Here is an 18,231-nt window from a genome sequence, read left to right on the forward strand (position 1 = left end):
TTGATCTTCCTGCCATCCTCCCCTATCTCAGTAGCTCATTTTCAGAGGTAATGCTATTGATGCTCCTTGCTCTCGGGGACAAGTTAAGTCCATATCACCTTCATCTCAGAATCCTCCTGCGGCCGCCTCGGCCCCTCTCCCCCAACTCTGTGATCTTCACTTTCAGGTGAAGACCCAACCCGCCCCACCCCCACGACCCTGTGATCTTGGGTGTCAGGTGAACTCAAGCCTCGCCTCATCTCCTTCCCGGCTTCTAGGAGGCCACTGCCATGTAATCAGAAGCTTGCCTGCAATTGGACTGTTTCACAATAATTGCCATGTTTTCAATAACAATGATAAAAAGGCAGATATAAAGGCAAATATCAAGGCCTCTGGCTGACAAAAGCAGATTTCAGAGAGAAATGGGAAAGCAGCAACTTACTTCAGCAATAAAGAGAGTATATATTATACTCTAGGTTTCTTTTTTTTTTTTCGTTTTGTAAAATTATGCCTTTCCAGTAAATGACATCCCAGAAGATATTTATCAAAGGGGGAAAGCTGTGGAAAGGAGCACCTCGCATTCACTTTAATATTTTGCCTTTTCTTTTGACATTTTCTTGCCTAGAGATCTAATTCCATTAAATATGTACATTTTTTTTTTTTGGCTGGAAGTCTTCTTCATGTATCTTTCAGATAAATCTTAAAAGTACATAAGGTCTGGAGGACAGCTTTTTTTAAGTGCAAATGAGGCATACAGTAGAATATTGTCTATGAGGTTTCCAAATTATTTATACTCCTGCCGCGTTCTACCTTGCTCTCTCTGTGATAATGATAAGGGAGAAGGTAAGAGTCCAATGTGCCTTCTGTGGAGCACTGTCAGACCACATTAGCCATATTTAATGTCCGACATGCAGGAACTTTCTTTGGCTGATTGCTACTTTGATTGGCTTTATTAAGCATTGTCATGACCGTAACTTTGCCTGATGGATAAGGTAAATAGAAGTGTGACAAAGTGTCAGGTTAGCAGTGCGCTGGGTAATATTCCATTGGGCCTTGGCACGGGGGCTCGGGTCGACTGTTCTGCTTCGCCGTTAGACTTCTCTAGAACCTTGCTTGGAGTGGCAGTGTTTGCTAAATTGGAAGAATTCTATTCCGGATTCTATTCCACTGTGGGTGGATTGGGATGTCTTGGAGTAGACCTTTCAAACCTAAAAGCTTTTTAAAATTTATTTTTATTTCTTATTTTTTAATCTAAATTCCAGTGTAGTTAACATACAGTGTTGTATTAGTTTCAGGTCTGCGATGTAGTGATTTAACAAGTCAGGTGCTCATCACAGGTGCCCTTTTTAATCCCCATCACCTGTTTTATCTAACCCCCCCCCCAACCTCCCCTCTTATAACCATCAGTTTGTTCTCTATAGTTAAGAGTCTGTTTCTTGGTTTCTCTCTCTCTCTCTCTCTCTCACTCTCTCTCACTCTCTCTCCCTCTCTCTCCCCTTTTCCCTTTGCTCATTTGTTTTGCTTCTTAAATTCCACATGTGTGTGAAATCATATGGTATTTGTCTTTCTCTGACTTACTTCGCTTAGTATTATAGTCTCTAGCTCCATCCATGTCGTCGCCAATAGGAAGATTTCACTCTTTTTGTGGCTAAATAATATTCCATTGTGTATATACACCACATCCTCTTGATCCATTCATCAACCTGTGGACACGGCTGCTTCCATGTCTTGGTTATCATAAGTAATGCTGCTATAAACATCGGGGTGCATGTAGCCCTGTGAATTCGTGTTTTTGTATTCTTTGGGTAAAAACCTAGTAGTGAAATTGCTGGATCATAGGGTAGTTCTATTTTTAACTTTTTGAGGATCCTCCATACTGTTCCGGAGTGGCGGTACCAGCAAAGCCGAAAATCTTGCATCCGTAATTTCTCCTCTTTATTTTTCACTCCACACATCTTCAGCTATTTCCTGCATTCATATGAAGGCAAACTCTCACCACAAGGATTCACAGACACAGGATTTAGAATGTCACCGTTTATGGGTAGTCACTGCGGTGGGATCGGGGAGCTGCAGGTGGGGGGGACCCAGAGTTGGAGTAATCTAGATTTGTTTTCTGCTGTGCAACAGAGCTTCTGCTTCATGACTACATACTTTCCGGGTGTTCTCTTTAGAGCAGGTAAGACCTCGGTAAAAGAAGAGAAAATGCAAAGTCATTGAATAACTAAAGTTAGTCGTAGTACCGGGAAGTTACTGCAGGGCTAGAATATTCAGGTTGGCGTGTGACATTACTCAGGAGCTCAGGACTGCAGGCCAGGCAAGCCAGTGCAATTCGTGGCTGCTGGCCTATGGCCCTATGGGACGGGTGAGGAGACCACAGTTAGGAGCAGTTTTTCTTTTGCATTCTGGAAGCAGGAAGCAAGTCTCTGTGATGATAAGGTTCTCTGCTTTCAGGTGGGCCATCTGAAGGCAATGAGACTGAAAGCAGATCTTACATGCTCCCACCACACCCGCCCCGCACCCCTCCCCCCACACACACAGATGGTAATTATGCGAAGTGACAGAGGGGTTAACTAACCCTATTGTGGTAATCATTTCACGATATGTACGTGTATCAAATGATCATGTCATGTACGTGAACTCACACGATGTTACGTCAGTTACATCTCAATAAAGCTTGGGGGATAAAAATAAAGACAGTGAGACTAGACATTCGAAAGATAAATGTGCGAGCCCAGAAGAAAAGGCAAAAGAGGAGGCAAGAAGGGGGAAAATCTAGCCTAAGCGCAAATAAGCCACATCCCCAGTCCACCTGAGACCGTCCGTTTGGCAAAGACATCTTTCCACAGGAAGACCTCGTTCTTCTTTCCTCTCCACCTGTGTCTTCTCCTGTCATTGGATAATTGCCATAGCTTGACTCAACTAATTTTCCTATCACTGAAGACAAGGGTGTGTTGAAGTTGCTACACAGCGGAGGAGATGGTGGGAATGAAGGGAGAGCACAAAATCTGTTGCTTTTGCAAACTTGTCATCGAGAGGATAGCCAGAACACAAATGATACTGTTTTGGCTTCAAAAGGGTAAGCAGGTGTCTTCGAAGTCCCAAATGAGCTGTGTACAAGCTTGTACAAACAAGCGCAGAATCAGGCCTGTTTGTTATTCACACAAACAGAGTGTAAACCATCTGAATTCCACCGCTCCCAGAATTCAGATGGTGCACAATGGTCCATAATGAGCAGCACCTGTGCTTACCTCAATTACCAGCCAGTTCTGAACAACGACAGAAAGGGCTTACTAGATTTTTTTTTTCAATAATAGATTTAGTTATGTCTTTCATAATTGGATTCAAAAGCTCAAAATTTCATTTTGCAACTTGTTCATAAAATTTGTATGAAAAAGTCTGGCATTTATTCAAAAGAAATAGTCTATGAAGGAAAAATTGCAAAACAGCCAACCGCTGGTAACTAAGCAGCCAAATTATAGTCCAAGCACTTGGCAAATACACCATCTTTTTATTATTTCAGTAATTGAATTTCTGTTAAAGCGTGGAGCATAATTTAACATGAGGAATTTATTTATAATACAATAGTGTTTCAGTAATAAATGCATTATTATTGTCACTTTTAATGGAGTCTTATGTATTCCCTCTGAGACTGTGTGGCAGACTTTGAGACAGCCACTGCACCAGTGTTGTTTGTAGACAATTGAATTAATTGGAGACAGGGTCATTAACTCGACCTGAATACCTCTGATTGCTTCTGTAAATAAGGTTAGAGAGCAAATGGCTAATCTTCATCGTCATTATAGATTCCTCTTCCATTTTCACACTGCCTTGTATGTTAAGATCGTTTTGCTAAGCAGCTTTGCAGACTCTTCTCATATTTACAGTATTGTCTTGCGTGGCACATAACCATAATTGTATCAGACTTATATTACATTCTCCATATCTTCATAAAACACGATACTAGAAAAGAACCTATGTTGAATCACAACTCATAAAAACCATCAGACCAATAAATGAATAAACCACAGTGTATAGGCCATCGTATTAAAGGAAAGTAAAATCACAGAGCAAAAGTTGCCTTGGTCTCCTCTTGCAGATCCGTGTACAATTTGGAAACACAATTAACACAGGACGGGCTCCCGAAGATGCAGTCTCTAAAGAAAGAGCACAGCAAGGGAAGCATTGATTTAAATCTCTGTGTGTTTCAGGTGATACCGGTGCCATTTCTTACCCTTCTAGAGTAACGTTAATAACATGCAAATTACAGGAACTTGGGTTCGTTCTCCCTGTTCATTCTGGAATGGAGTTACCTTAACTATTTGAAATATAAATATTGAAAACTTTTAATTATTTGACTTGTTATTTTTCATAGAGTATTCTGTTATAGGCATATAAGATATTTAGGGGGCATTTTGGGGGAAATTTCTCCATTAAAATGACTCAACTCAGAAAGACATGTACTGGAAACATTTCTAAAAATGGACTTTCTCAAGTCATTTTAAAATACAATTCAGAAAGAAAAGGCCATTAAAAATGGAAAATATTATGGGGAACAATGAGACTTGTACAAGTAAGATACCAGAACGAGACAAAGGAGAAGGAAGAGGAAAGAGAAAAGCAAAGCGATTCTATGCCTTATTATTTCTCTTGACAAGAGAAAAAAAAATTACTGAAAATATCAAAGCGATCATTGGCACTAGATCTGTACAACTAGAAGAGTAGCTTAATTCTATATATGCCATAGCTCCAACACCAGGAATTGATCATTGTCCTACCACCGACTGGAAGCCCATCAGTTTGTGCCAGCTTTATTCAGGTAGGATTGGCAAGTAAGCTCCTACAAATTTCAGATGTGCGCGATGTTGTTTTCATAGACATGTATTGTGGCACGAGCACCACAGTCAAGCTGATTGACACATCCAACACCTCACAGAATCACCTTCTCTGTGTGCGGTGATATCTACTCTCTCAGCAAATTTCAAGTGTACAATACACTCTTATGAACTATGGTCACCATGCTGTGCATTAGATCCCCAGAAGCAATTCATCTTGTAACTGAAAATTTGTACCCTTTGACCGACGTGTCCCTTTTTCTCTCAACCGCCCAGTCCCTGGTGACCACCATTCGACTCCCTGTTAACTGTGAGCTGGGCGTTTTTCTTTTTTTTTTTTAGATTCCACCTGTAAGTACTACAGGCAGTGCTTTTCCTTGCGTCTGGCTTCTTTCGCTTAGCATAACGTCCTCCAGGTTCATCCGTGTTGTTGCAAATAGCACGATCTCCTTCTTTCGTAGGGCTGAGCAATATTCCATGGTATTCATACACTGCATTTTCTTTATCCATTCATCTGCTGGTAGAACAGTTATGTTGTCTTCGCGTATCAGTGTTCGTGAGTTTCGTGGCTGAGAGAGTCCCCATTTCCCTTGGCTACTTGATGAGTCTTGTCCAACAGATCAAAAAATAACCACCGTTTCGGTTCTCTCAGACTTGTTTTGCGTTTATATATTATTTGTAAAACATGTGAGAACTTGAGTAATAGCTCATCCTCGTACATGTGAATGTACATTTGTGTATCCTCCTAAAACATGACTTGAACCCAAATAGGGGCTAATATAAACCTTGGCCCACAACAATATCTTCTGTATTACATGTCTAATGCCTAGTATGTACTACAGAAGTCAACATTTCTGTCCTTAGCCAGCTAATAGCAACATTACTTTTTAAACTAATATTACGTACCTCACTTGGATTTTAGCTAATTGATGTATGCACACTCACACATACTGTCACTCACAGGCACATGCACACACACACTCACACACATACACACACACTTATCCATGGGCACACACACATTCTCTCTCATTCAGACACCTTGAATTTAATCATAGCTGTCTGAAATATATATTGGAACATAATTGTCGTCAAAGGGAATTTTCCAGCATATAACCTTTCCGGAAAATATTCCTCCCAACACTTTTTTTTTTTTTTTGGTCCCATGTTTCCAACTGGCAGAGTAATGTACCTGGATCTTGTCATCATGAAGCTAGAGCAATGTAGACTCCTGGAAATGAAACTGAGATGTTGCCATGGAATTTGAGATAGTGATACCATCAGGCTAGAAAACATAGTCACATCTCACTAAAAGTACATGCCTCGTGTGGTTTGCAAGTGAGCATATCTTTCTTGTTTTGGGTGTTTAATGCCCCTAAGTTGTGAATGCTTTGTCTTCACTGTAAATCCTTGAGATGTACCTTTGTTTGGGCTTAGCTGGTGGGGGCCCTGTATAATCGTGACCTGCTGTTGACATAACTCTTGGGACATGCACCTTCCCAGGTTTTTCTGCTGAGCGCGAATGTAATTTGCTTAGCCTCAGAAGGCATTTTTAATTGTCGGTTTTTAAAGTCCTTTTTATTCTAAACTCCACCTTCTTTGGAATTGCTAAATCTCCCAAATTCTCAGCATGACAAATTTCTCCACATGACAGATTCCTCTTAATGACAAAACCAAACACCCTGACCTTATTACTACCAGCCTGTTGGTCATTATCACAGATCCTGCTAGTTCTTGGAGAAATGCCTAAGTTTGTTTCCATTTCTTTCTAGGTCAGCTTTTAAATGGCTCTGTGTTCATTTGTAATACGGGATTGCCATTCTTGTTGCTGTTGAGCTAGAGTCACGTGTAAGCCCTGCCATTCCACATACGAGAGTCACTGTTGAATAAGGCTACCTATACCCGGCTGTCTCATTGCTGGTGGCTGCGATCGGACGTCTGCTCTCGATGTCAAAAGCAAGCTGGGTGCAAGATGACGCAAGTGTGGTCCCCTCTTCTTCTCTCATTTGCACTTGACCTCCTTTAATTTAGCATTGATGAGAAGGGAGGCTGTTAGCTGGAAGGCGAGATTTTTGGGCAGATAGCATTACAGGATTAAGAAGATCCAGTGTTTCTTTGGCTGTCATTCAAAATAACAGGCGTAGGAATTCTGTTTAAAATAGCTGGGCTTTTTGACTCAAAGGGCTTCTGTACAGAAGATTTCGGATGCCAGCTTTAAATATGACATTGATAGTCTTAGGCAAAGAATGGGAGTGAATTCTTGTAAGATCTGTCGTTTTTTTCCTGCCTGTTTATTAATGGTCTTTGTGATTTATAGTAAACGCTGGGGAGGATTTTCAGGCCCATTTATCATGGGAAGGGAACACCTTCTTGTTCTTAATGTGAGTGTGTCATAATTAGCAAGGCATGTGGGCTAGGAGATTTAGTTCTATCTTTTGTGAAAGTCCTTCCACCTCATATTTAATCCCAAATTGATTGAATATTTTTTCTTCCATGAGGAAATTAATTATGCCACTAGAAAAACCATCAAGTCGAAAGGGAGTTAATATCAAGCCCAATGTACACTGGGCTGGTTAATGTATCAAAATGATATGACGAGAGTAGCTCACATTTCACACAAATCGGAATAATGGAATCGTCATTTTAATTAAGAACAGGGAGGCCTGTGTGTATGTGTAGCACTCATTTTCAGTCAGGGCCACACCATTTATTTCCTATGTTCATGCACATACGTGCACTCTGCAACCCATCGACGCTGTTGCTCTAAATACCAATTACGTTAAAAATGTCCATCCAGGGAAGTTGCATCTTGCCATGGAACTGAAGCTGAAAAGAGAGGCAGGCACTGTGAGGGAATAGCATCCATCCAACCAGCTGAAAGGTTACAAATCTATCATTAGGCAACCCGTTTGCCTAATCATTTTCATCACACGAACTTCTGATCCAGGATGTTCTGGTGTTGCACGGGCCCGCCTAAGTATTGCCTTCTGTTGAGAGTCCGCAGTACAGAGACATTTCAGGTTAAGTATTGTTCTTTCCCACGTGACCTTGTCTGCACTGATTTTCTGTTCACTATGAGCCATTTGGAGTGTTTTTTTCATAACGAGAACATTGCACACAAGTTGTTACGCCGGGCACCTTGGGATACACAGAACGACTACACAATCTGGCACCTGCCGTCAAGAAGTGCGCAATTTAGTTGGGTGGGCAAAAGGGTTAGCCCGATGAAATAATTTGAGAATAATTAAGTAATAAACAGTGATGCAGTTGGTGAAAAGAAATCAGAACAGGTAGGTATCAAGGAGAATTAAAGTCATTGGAGAAGACCTTATTTTATTTGAATTTGAGCTTAAAAGATAAAGATTTCAGCAAACAGAAGAGGGAGGAAGAAGTCTCGTTCTAGACAGAATAAACAGGCTAAGCAAAGGCATGGGAGGAAGTGCGGGAGGACGGAGGGGACAACGGTAGCAGATGTGCTGGGACTAGAATAAGAACCGGAACCAAGGTAGGGTGGGCAGTGGACACATCTTGGCAAATCCTGTGGAGAAGAGCACATCTAGCCGTGAGGGAGTCGCTGTGAACTCTAAAACCAAGAGCTCTCATGTTGTATGTGGTCCCTGGGACCAAGTGCCAAAGAAGTCAAAGCTTTTGGTCCAACAGGGAGCAAGGTCAAGGAGAGTGAGGAGAGAACACCTGGTTTGCGATGGGAAGTGGGCAGGACGGGGGTCGGTGGTCGCCACTGAAAGCAGTTTTGGTAGGTCAAAGAGTTACAGAGCCTGATTACTGGGCTTATAGAAGTTTCTAGGAGCGAGGATGCAGAACCAGCCTGTGTCGACCACATCTTTAAGAAGTGTCACGGTGGAGGAAGATCAGTGACTGTTTCCTGATTTGGAACTTGCAGCCTCGTCCCACCCAGAAGGGCTGTCTGAGTGGCTTCCGTTCCTCATGGTTATGTGTTATGTTCCCGCCTCTTCCTTGCGGTAGGGTAACACGCTGCAGTTTTGCAAGTTGTAAGTTCTGCTATTCACTCGAGTGTCTTAATGCTGGTGTTTGTGATATGTGCCAGGCACCGTTATGCAGGCACTTTTAGTAAGGACACTGTATGAGTTTTATTTTAGAAATTATGTGTGTGGCTTTGAATGCCATTCATTGAATTCCCTGCCATCCCACATACAGGATGGTTATTACCTTTATAATTAAAATTTTTTATTTTAAAAGCACACATACCAGTATTCATAAATGTAGAGGGTGTTATTGGAAGAATCCTAAGAAATGGCAACAGTGAAAAACTTTGGAAAACGGGGTGATGGGACAGTAGAAGGTCAGAAGATCTACTTTTCATTGTATCCCTTTCAGTATCTTTTGAAATCAATTTCATGTTTATTATCTATTTAAAAACAAATACAATTTTTGAAAAAACACAAGGATGTGAAACATAAAAGGCATTGAAATTTCCCCTACTGGGGCGCCTGGGTGGCTCAGTCGGTTAAGCATCCGACTTTGGCTCAGGTCGTGATCTCACGGTTCGTGGGTTCGAGCCCCACATCAGGCTCTGTGCTGACGGCTCGGAGCCCGGAGCCTGCTTCAGATTCTGTGTCTCCCTCTCTCTCTCTTCTCCTCCCCCCCTAAAAATAAATAAACATTAAAAAAAAATAAATGTTCCCTAGTTGGTCTTCACAAACTCTTCATGTATGTGAAAGAGTCATCTGCTAGGCTCCAGGAGGTTTGTCATTGGAGTCAAATGGAGCAAGGTTTTCCTGGCATAAAGCGTTGATGGCCTTCAGTGCTTTCAACGTCACATTCTTGCAGACTGTCTCATTTGGTCCCTTGAGGAACACCTTTGGCATTAATTCTGCGTCCCTGTCGCTTTTCGATATGATGACGACAGTGGGTTCTGTAGTGGATCCATGATTCCTTTCGTTTGCTCAGGCACACTTGCCATTGCCCAAATAGTCACAATAGCCTGGTGAAGCCCCCCCTCGGATCCCAACCACACAACTTTGGCTGCGAGGTCCTGGAGCTTTGTGGGCAAAATGGGGAGGATACCTGGTCCACATACACCCCGCTCAGTGTTCTTATAGCAACGAAATGAGGTCATGGGGGTGAAGATGCTGGAACATTATCAAGTGCCCTGCACTTAAAAACTATTTTGGTCTTGTTGATCCAATGATGACAGTATCCTTTTGGGACCATAGGGACATAGACGGTAGGCCGTGGATACACCCAGGGACCGTCTTCGCAGAAATCTACAGAGAAGATTTCTTCAGGGCTTTACTCTAGGGTGTCTTAGGTGCATGAAGCATTTTATAGTGTGTGTGTGTGTGTGTGTGTGTGTGTGTGTGTGTGTGATGAAGCCTCTGGCCTTAGAAGCTTACCCTCTAAATCAAGTGTCTGTGATACATCAAGTAACAAATCAGACATGAAGGGGAGCAGACAGTACTGATAAGGAGATTGGCATTGAGAGACGTCAAAGAAGAAATGGAGTCTAGGGGGACACTGGAAGAGGGATGCCCACTTCCCAAATCAAGAGGCAGGGGCTCGTGTTGAGCTGCTCCGCCCCTATCTCCAGCCTGCTTTGTCCTCTCCTAGAATATTCAGCTTGCCTACTGCCCAGGCTCTGCTGCCCATCTCCAGACCAGTTCTGTGGATACAGGGAAGAGATCCCTGCGTGGAAGCAGCTTCTGGGTTTGGGTCACCCGGTCAGGGCACATACCCTGCTTCACCTACAATTTGTGACTGATGGAATTCTTTGTTGGAAGGCTTCGACCTTGTTAGAGATTCCTAGCATCTGGCCGTCTCTGGGATCCTTATGAATGCGAACTGCCAATCATTCCTTCTCTGCTTTGCTTGGAGACCAGGGCTCAAGGGAGGCAGCGTTCACGTCCACTTGCCTGCCTTTGCTCTCTCCCTCGCTCCCATTTTTTAAAAAACGTACTTTAAAGGCAAAAGGGACAAAAATACTCGGCTGTGTATGGTTTTTTCCCACCTGTTTAGCTGTTTGATTGAAGCAGCTCCGACTGCTAGTGGAGAAGTCTGTGTGGTTTTTAATTATTTCCAGAAAATTTTAAATATCGGTGTATTCTCCCAAATGCGGAGTGTGATGCTCTCGAGACATAGCTGGCCCATTAGCCAGCATTGACCAGCCTTCCTGGGAGCATGCTGGCACCCTCCGCAGTGCTGTCGCACCTTGGGCTGCGTTAGGCAGAAGCCAGATGCCTTGCTTTTTGGCTTTCTTTCATTTCTTTGAAGCTGCACATTGAATTGTGTCCCATAATATCCTTAAAACTAGTTTTCACCTTGCCATTGTTTGGTACTCAGTCTCAGTGTTGTCAGCTATAAAATGGAAGTCGTAAGAGGGTCTACCTCACAGGACGGTCGTGAAAGTGGGGGCCCAGCGATGACCATCCGTGCAATGCAATACCTCCCTAACGCTCGGCGAGGATAGTGGCAAGCCGCCTTTTGAGCCTCGCAGTGATCCGTATGCCACACTCAGAGGAAACAATCGTGCATTTGGCCACCTAGTGGCGCGGGCAGGTAGCCCTCAGGATGGTTGTAAGCCTATCAGAAGGAATCTGAGAAAAACTCTTCGGGCCCAGTTGCCCAAATGAACTTGATAGAATTTGAACTTAAACTTGACCAGGTTAGATTTAAAGTGGCATAAGGTGGTCAAATTTATCTGTTGCTGACGGAGGACATGATAGTTATGGACATTTAAAATCCACAGGTGACCTCCAAATGGTGATTTTTCCCTCAGTTTCGAATCCACCAACTTATGTTTTGCCCCAGCAGCTTATGTCTGAGTAGCCCATGTAGGTTTTAGGCTCGCTCCTCTCTGTGCAGCCCACCGATCAGAAATATCGTCATCACCTGGGAGTGTAGTAAAAATGCGGAACTCAGGCCCCATCGGGGCCTAGCTAATTCAAGTCTGCACATTAATGAGTCTCCCAGTGATTCGTGCATACGCTAAAGCTTGAGAAACCTCAACTAAATGTGCTCACTTGGTCCTCTCGCTGCCTGTGATATAGTAGACCCATTTTACAGGCAAAGGATCTGAGACCCTATGTTAAGTGCTTAGTCTAAGATCACACAATAATAAAGTATCCAAGGTGACATTCAAGAGATCCTCTGACTTCCAATCCCACGCTCTTCCCACTAGACTAAAACTACTTCTTTAAAACCAGTAGGGGAGGGAACTGTCTGTTGGCTAGATGAGATGCTCCCTGATTCATGAAACTTACCAGCCTATTAGATCTTTAAAATTAAAAACAAAAACAGAGCAGTAGAGGAAATGTAGCTATTTCAATGTGTGAAATAGCCTGAAAATGGAGACAGGCCATAAGCAGGAAAAGAAGACAAGGGCCTGGGTCTGGTCAGTCCCCAGAAAGGCTAACCAAACAGGGGTGCCTGGGTGGCTGAGTCGGTTAAGCGTCAGACTTCGGTTCAGGTCATGATCTCATGGTCTGTGAGTTCGAGTCCCACGTCGGGCTCTGTGCTGTCAGTTCAGAGCCTGGAACTTGCTTTGGATTCTGTGTCTCCCTCTCTCTCTGCCCCTCCCCCACTCATGCTCTGTCTCTGTCTATCAAAAAATGAATAAACATTAAAAACAAATTAAAAAAAAAAAAAGAAAGGCTAGCCAAACCATACCGGCTGCAAATCAAATGTAATTATGAGAAGCCATTGGCAAAATCACTCATCAGTATCATCACCTCAGAAAGGAAGTAGGTGTCGGGTAAGTTAGGACAAATAGGCATTTCCACTCCTTATGAAAGTTCCAAATGATCGACTCACAGCTTCTCCAGAAGTTCATCACCCATTGCTGTGGCACTAATCTACTAGTGCCTTCCTGACACCGAGCTCTGCCTCCTAGAGACCCTGCAATTACATGGGGGCCACCCAGATTATCCAGGCCAGGATCGTCTCCCCATCTCAAATCCTGAATTTCTTCAGATCTGCAAAATCCCTTTTGCCACATGAGGTACCATAGTCACAGGTTCTAGGGATTAGGACGTGGACACGGTTAGGGGAGTCATTATTTGGCCAACCACAGCTCTCATCAGTCGGTCAGGGCTTTGAACAATGTCACGTTCAGTAACACCAGGATCGGACAAAAGGGCAACACCCAGTGTGCACACGTTGGGCAAAGACGAACTCTGGTGTGGCCTGAATTAGAGCTGGACGGTGATTCTCTGTGCGCTCATCAACAGCATCAGTCCATTACCACAAAAGATGCTTGATCCTGAGTTGCTGGTGATAATGTTGGGGTGTGAAGCATTTTACTTTCAAACTGTGTTTGGGGGCCACCCACCCCAGAGAAGAGGACACACTACTGGGAACACCCTCTCCCTACTATCTACCCTATTCCTGTTTCCACCAGGGCAACTCTGCCTTTATCTGTTTTATGTATTATGCCTCTGCATATACTCCTTTGCCCCAGGGCTATCCCTTTGCAACTTGATGATGACGTCAAATATGGAAGCATTTCAAATCATCTGGTAGACAGACGTTTGAACCCTGTAAAACTGGAAAGGGGTCATGTTGCTGAAATTCATACAAGTCTCAACTAAAGACAAGGGTTTAATAATACAGGACTCCCCGTCAAACACCTCCTGCTACTTGCCTCGGGCACATTCTGGGCCTTGTGAAATATGTTGCCAAGACCGGTACCTGGTCAGACCCTTGCTTGTCGGACCCTTCCCATGTACGTCTCCCACTAAAAAGTTGTCTTCCGTTCTGGAACCTTTCTTTTTTGATGCCCACACAGCTTGATTGAATAGAATGGCCAATTCATCATCCCTGTTTCTCTCCTGAGGAAGGAATTTACAGTTAAATTAGGATTAGAATCAGTACTGATGCAGATGTTTGGCTTTCTGGGAGCTGTTAATCTGAATTAGTGAAAAGTCTGATTTATAAACTAGCCCCACAGAAATGCAGCCTTAATCCTTTAAGGCTCACACAAGAGCTCGGTGACTGATAAAGTGTTGCCAAGAGCAGCCTTAAGGAGCACATTGGATTGTGCAGACATCTCCTCACACACTTCGTCTATGGTCCTAAAAAGTCCCCCATAAAATTCCCTATACACTGTACTTTCATAAGGATCAGAATCTTTGAGTTGGAGAACACCTTAAAGATCATCCAAGCCCACTTGGGACCCATGATAGAAATCTTTCTACCATGTTCTCTGTTGCCAGCTATCTGGTCATCTAAAGGTCTTGAGCTCGCGGGCCTACAAAGCCTTGGCTTCTCTCTGTGACCAGCTGTAGATTTTTTTAAGTTTATTTATTTATTTTGAGACAGAGAGAGCATGAGCAGGGGAGGGGCAGAGGGAGAAAGAGAGAGCCAATCCCGAGCAGGCTCCTCCGCTGCCAGTGCAGAGCCCGACACAGGGCTCGTGGTCTCGCAAGCCTGTGAGATCAGGACCTGAACCAAAATCAAGAGTAGGACACGTAACTGTCACCACCCAGGCGCCCCTGACCTACAGCCCCAGGTATAGGTTTTTAAAAGTCTTCCCTGACGTTGAGGTGAAATCTTCCAGACCGGATGTCCAGCTCATTGGTCCTGGTTTTACCTTGGCCCTCAGAACAAGCCCACCCCCTTTCACACAGGACAGACCTTCCGGGGTTTTGAAGACTCGTCATAGGAACACCCTCCTCCCTGCCCCCGAGTCTTCTCCAGGCAAAGTACCCCCAGTTCCTTCCTATGGCTTTCGAACTATCTTATGGTATGGTGACCTGAGTCCTTTATTGCAGAAAAGGCCTGGTCAGCGTAAGCATAGAGAGACTGTCATGTCTAGAGATTAAGGTACTTGGACTTGCACTTACAACCCGTCTTTCTCCTCTGGGATGCTCAAGCCTTCCACACCAGCGCCAACCCTGCCCGGAGAAGGCATCGTCAATGCCCCCTGGACTTCTGTCCCACTGGCCTACTCTCTGATCCCTCTCCCTAACCCTGCATTTCCCCACTAGGGTCTTTGACTTGCCAAGCCAGCCCCTTTTCACTCCGTCTGGCCTGCAACCACAAAGACCTATCAAATGGGGTTGGGGTTAAAATGAGGCCTCACCTACTCAATGAAGGCTTCTTACCCTGATGAACACAATAGCAGAATCTGATCTCTGGAAAGGTTGAGCAGCTGACTTTGAAGTTGTTACAAATGTGGGTCCTTTGAGAAGTTTTATTACATCGGGGTGAAGTCCAAGAGCACAGTTTTAATATTTACAGACTCGGGAGTTTAGACCGTTTAATACATCGAATGTTAATGATTTTTAGTATAACACATTATCTTTGTCGTAACCACTAGCGTTCTTTTAAAAAGCAGTTTAGTAAAATACGAGAGGAAATGGTGTGTGGGAAATAATTCTAGTACAGTTTGGCAAATGAAGAATGTGTAAACCGCACATTAGTCCATCTCCTAGGCAGAATCAAGTATGGCATGCGCTAGCTTCACTCGTAGCCACTTTAATATACATTTGGAAAATAAACTGGCGATGTCTGAAAATAAATGTAGCAGAAGGGGGACTTTAACTAGCTGCACAGCTAACGGGTTTCAGCGGAGACCTGTGATGATTTGCCAAGTTGAAAGTTCCACCGTGGATTCCAGACAAGAATGTGGCCCTAGGCCAGTCATTCTGTTATTGATGTTTGTACTGCTTGTGAAGACGGTGTTTCGGTTTTGTATTCATTTTTTGTTCCCGGGAGCTGCTCCAGCTCGGTGCTAGGTGGGCCCAGAGGAAGTGAGGGTCAGATACACTCAAATACGTGGCTTGCGTTCCTCAGCAAGCGGGGTGCAGCCAGATTCTCCAGCAAGCCTGGGAACAGCAGGTAGATAATAGAGGCATAAGAAGGTACTGGGGAGCGCAGTTTTGCTTCCATTTTAAACGACTGTTATTCCCTCCCACGATCACTGGCTCTCCCTGTTTCCAACCGTGCAACTGCCCAGAGAAAGCAATTCTTTCTCATTAAGATGCTCCAGTCCTTCACCCCCAGTTTGAGTCCTCTTTGTGTCCTCTCTGAATTCAAGTCCACTTTCCCTCTCACCCCTACGTATCCATGTTCGTCAGTGTGGATCTGAAAAGCTGGTGAACCTCTTCCTGTTCTTTCTACACTACTTTCCTTTAAGGGGTCATTGTCAATATTGACTGGCCATGGGGTCCTTCCTGAGGACACAGCAATAGATTTAGCTGTAAGAAGTCTTAGGGAAAATAATTTCCGGTCTCATTTTATTGGGTCTCAATCAAGGTTACTCTGAGGTTTGAAACGGTCTTTATTTCATGTCTCTATCTATCTATACTTAACTTAGACAAATAGTTAGAGTCAGTTTTTCATATGTGGTTTCTGTCCATATCCACAATCCCTTAATCAAAATTCTGAAATTGAAAAAGTCCTAAGAGCTTTCATTTTCAGTAACTTTGAGACAAACTCACTTCACGGCAGAGCCCAACCTCAACTGATGTGCAGATATTTATTTAAAGTCTTTATTCCTCTTAACTGATGATGTTACGGTAACAATATTAATGAGTTTTTGAGTTTTATGAAAGGGTGCTTCCCCAGATCCCACTTGAGGTAATATACGTATATACACACACATCCATACATATATATATTCACACATATACATATATATACATACACACACTATATATATACATATATATGATATATATGGTATATTCACATCAAAATTTAAAAAATCTGAACATCAGAATTCTTCTCCCCTTCAAAGTGCTGTGGATAAGGAACAACTGTGTACAAATGCACACATACAAGTTTCCAACTAAGTCCATGAAGCTTGACTGTGATGTAACTGATGAATAAGTTTATTCTGGTAAATAAAACATCTGTGCCTTGTGTATATCACCTCAATGCATTTGGTTGTAAGGGAATAATCCCTGGGATTGTTTTGTTTCTTACAGCAGTTGCTCGAGAATAATCCAGTAAATGGAAACGCTATCCAGAAATATTCCAAAGTAAATCTAGAGTCAAGTTTGGTAATGCTAGGATGGCCTGAGTCTTATGAGAATGCAGAAATGAATGCAGCTATGAAAGAAAACTAGGTGACCACTTTTCACTTGCAAATCATGAGTATGAGGTCGATTTTATCGCAGTCCAGCAGCCAGTCAGCTCAGGCCAGTGGATGCTCTGTGCTGGACTTAAAACTTTACTTGGGGGGAATCAAGGCCAAGTTAGCATAACGGTTGGACTGGTCTCATTAAATCTGTTCCCTCGGCCTTTATTTAGTAACCAAAGACAAAAGCAATTGATTAGATTTAGAGGGTGCTTTGCATAAATACAGAGTTTTTACTGCCATTAAGGAGAGTTGTAGGTCCCTGCCCCCGCGGTCCAGGACACACACACATGCACACACACACACACACACACACACACACACGTGCGTGCACCTTCCCAGGAGATACAGTCCCCTATTTCCTCTGCTTCCCCTAATCTCTTGGTGTGTTTGGCAGAGAAATGTACTTTCGGATAGCATTTACTTAGCAGATAGCATTTTAAAATGAGCTTTGCTATATGAAAGAAAATACCTACCTGGGAGATTAAAGGGGCAGTCTTTAGGGAGGCAAGGTACATGGAATGAAAAGGCTCTCTGCACGGGATAGTGACTGACAAGGGGCCCATGCTGGCTTAAAAGGGATCCTGTTCCTTCCCAATCAGCGGCTGAGTATGGAGAAAAAAATAGCCACTGCTGAGGGGGGCAGATGGGGGCAGGCAAGCAGTCTTGGGCAGAGGGGTCCTTGGGGTCCTTCTTGCTCCAGTTTGAAGGTGGGACCACAGGACGAGATGCCCTCCGGGACTAGGACTGGACTCTCCTGACTGAACTGAGGGGGGAGAGCCGGGCCAGGAGCTGGGAGCATGAGCGGCCGTGAGCCCCGGCCGATGGGTGGGCCGGCCCGCCGGCCCGGCAGTGACACTGCTCTGGCCCCCAGCCCCGGCGTCACCATGATGAAACTTCCCTGCAAAGAGGGTATTGGGCTCATGAGATGGGAAGGTGAGAGCCCTTCCAACTTCCTGAGGTTACAGCCCCACTTGTGACACTGAGCCGGAGGGCAGGGGGCAGTGACAGAGCCCAACATGCCAAGCGGCAGCAGAGGCTGATTTGTTACGAGCACGGGGAGCAAACGATTAGTAAGGAAGACTGTTGATTAGCATTAAAGGCAGAGTGGTGAATGGTATCAATTTTCAAATGCTTTGCTTGGTCAGCTGTACAAATTTGAAATCCGTCATTAGACTTGCTCGGTCCTTTATGACCATAACCTCCCGGTAAGAGTCTCACAAAGAGTTTACAAATATTGGGATGGAGGCGGCCGAGAAATGGGGACTCCGGTCACCTGGGTGCCGGGTGCCGGGCACCTGGCAGGGAAGATGCTTCCCACAGTCCCTGCCCTTGGCGTTCTCCCCTTACTTGTCCAACTCG

At 44.0% G+C, this 18,231-nt stretch overlaps 1 protein-coding gene across 8 annotated transcripts in view; it reads left to right on the top strand.

The window, feature by feature from the left end:
• AFF2 (ALF transcription elongation factor 2) overlaps nt 1-18,231 on the top strand; it is a 454,063-nt gene that overhangs the window by 401,090 nt on the left and 34,742 nt on the right. The window lies entirely within an intron of this gene.

This window comes from Panthera uncia, chromosome X, assembly GCF_023721935.1.
Source record: "Panthera uncia isolate 11264 chromosome X, Puncia_PCG_1.0, whole genome shotgun sequence".
Lineage (NCBI taxonomy): Eukaryota > Metazoa > Chordata > Mammalia > Carnivora > Felidae > Panthera > Panthera uncia.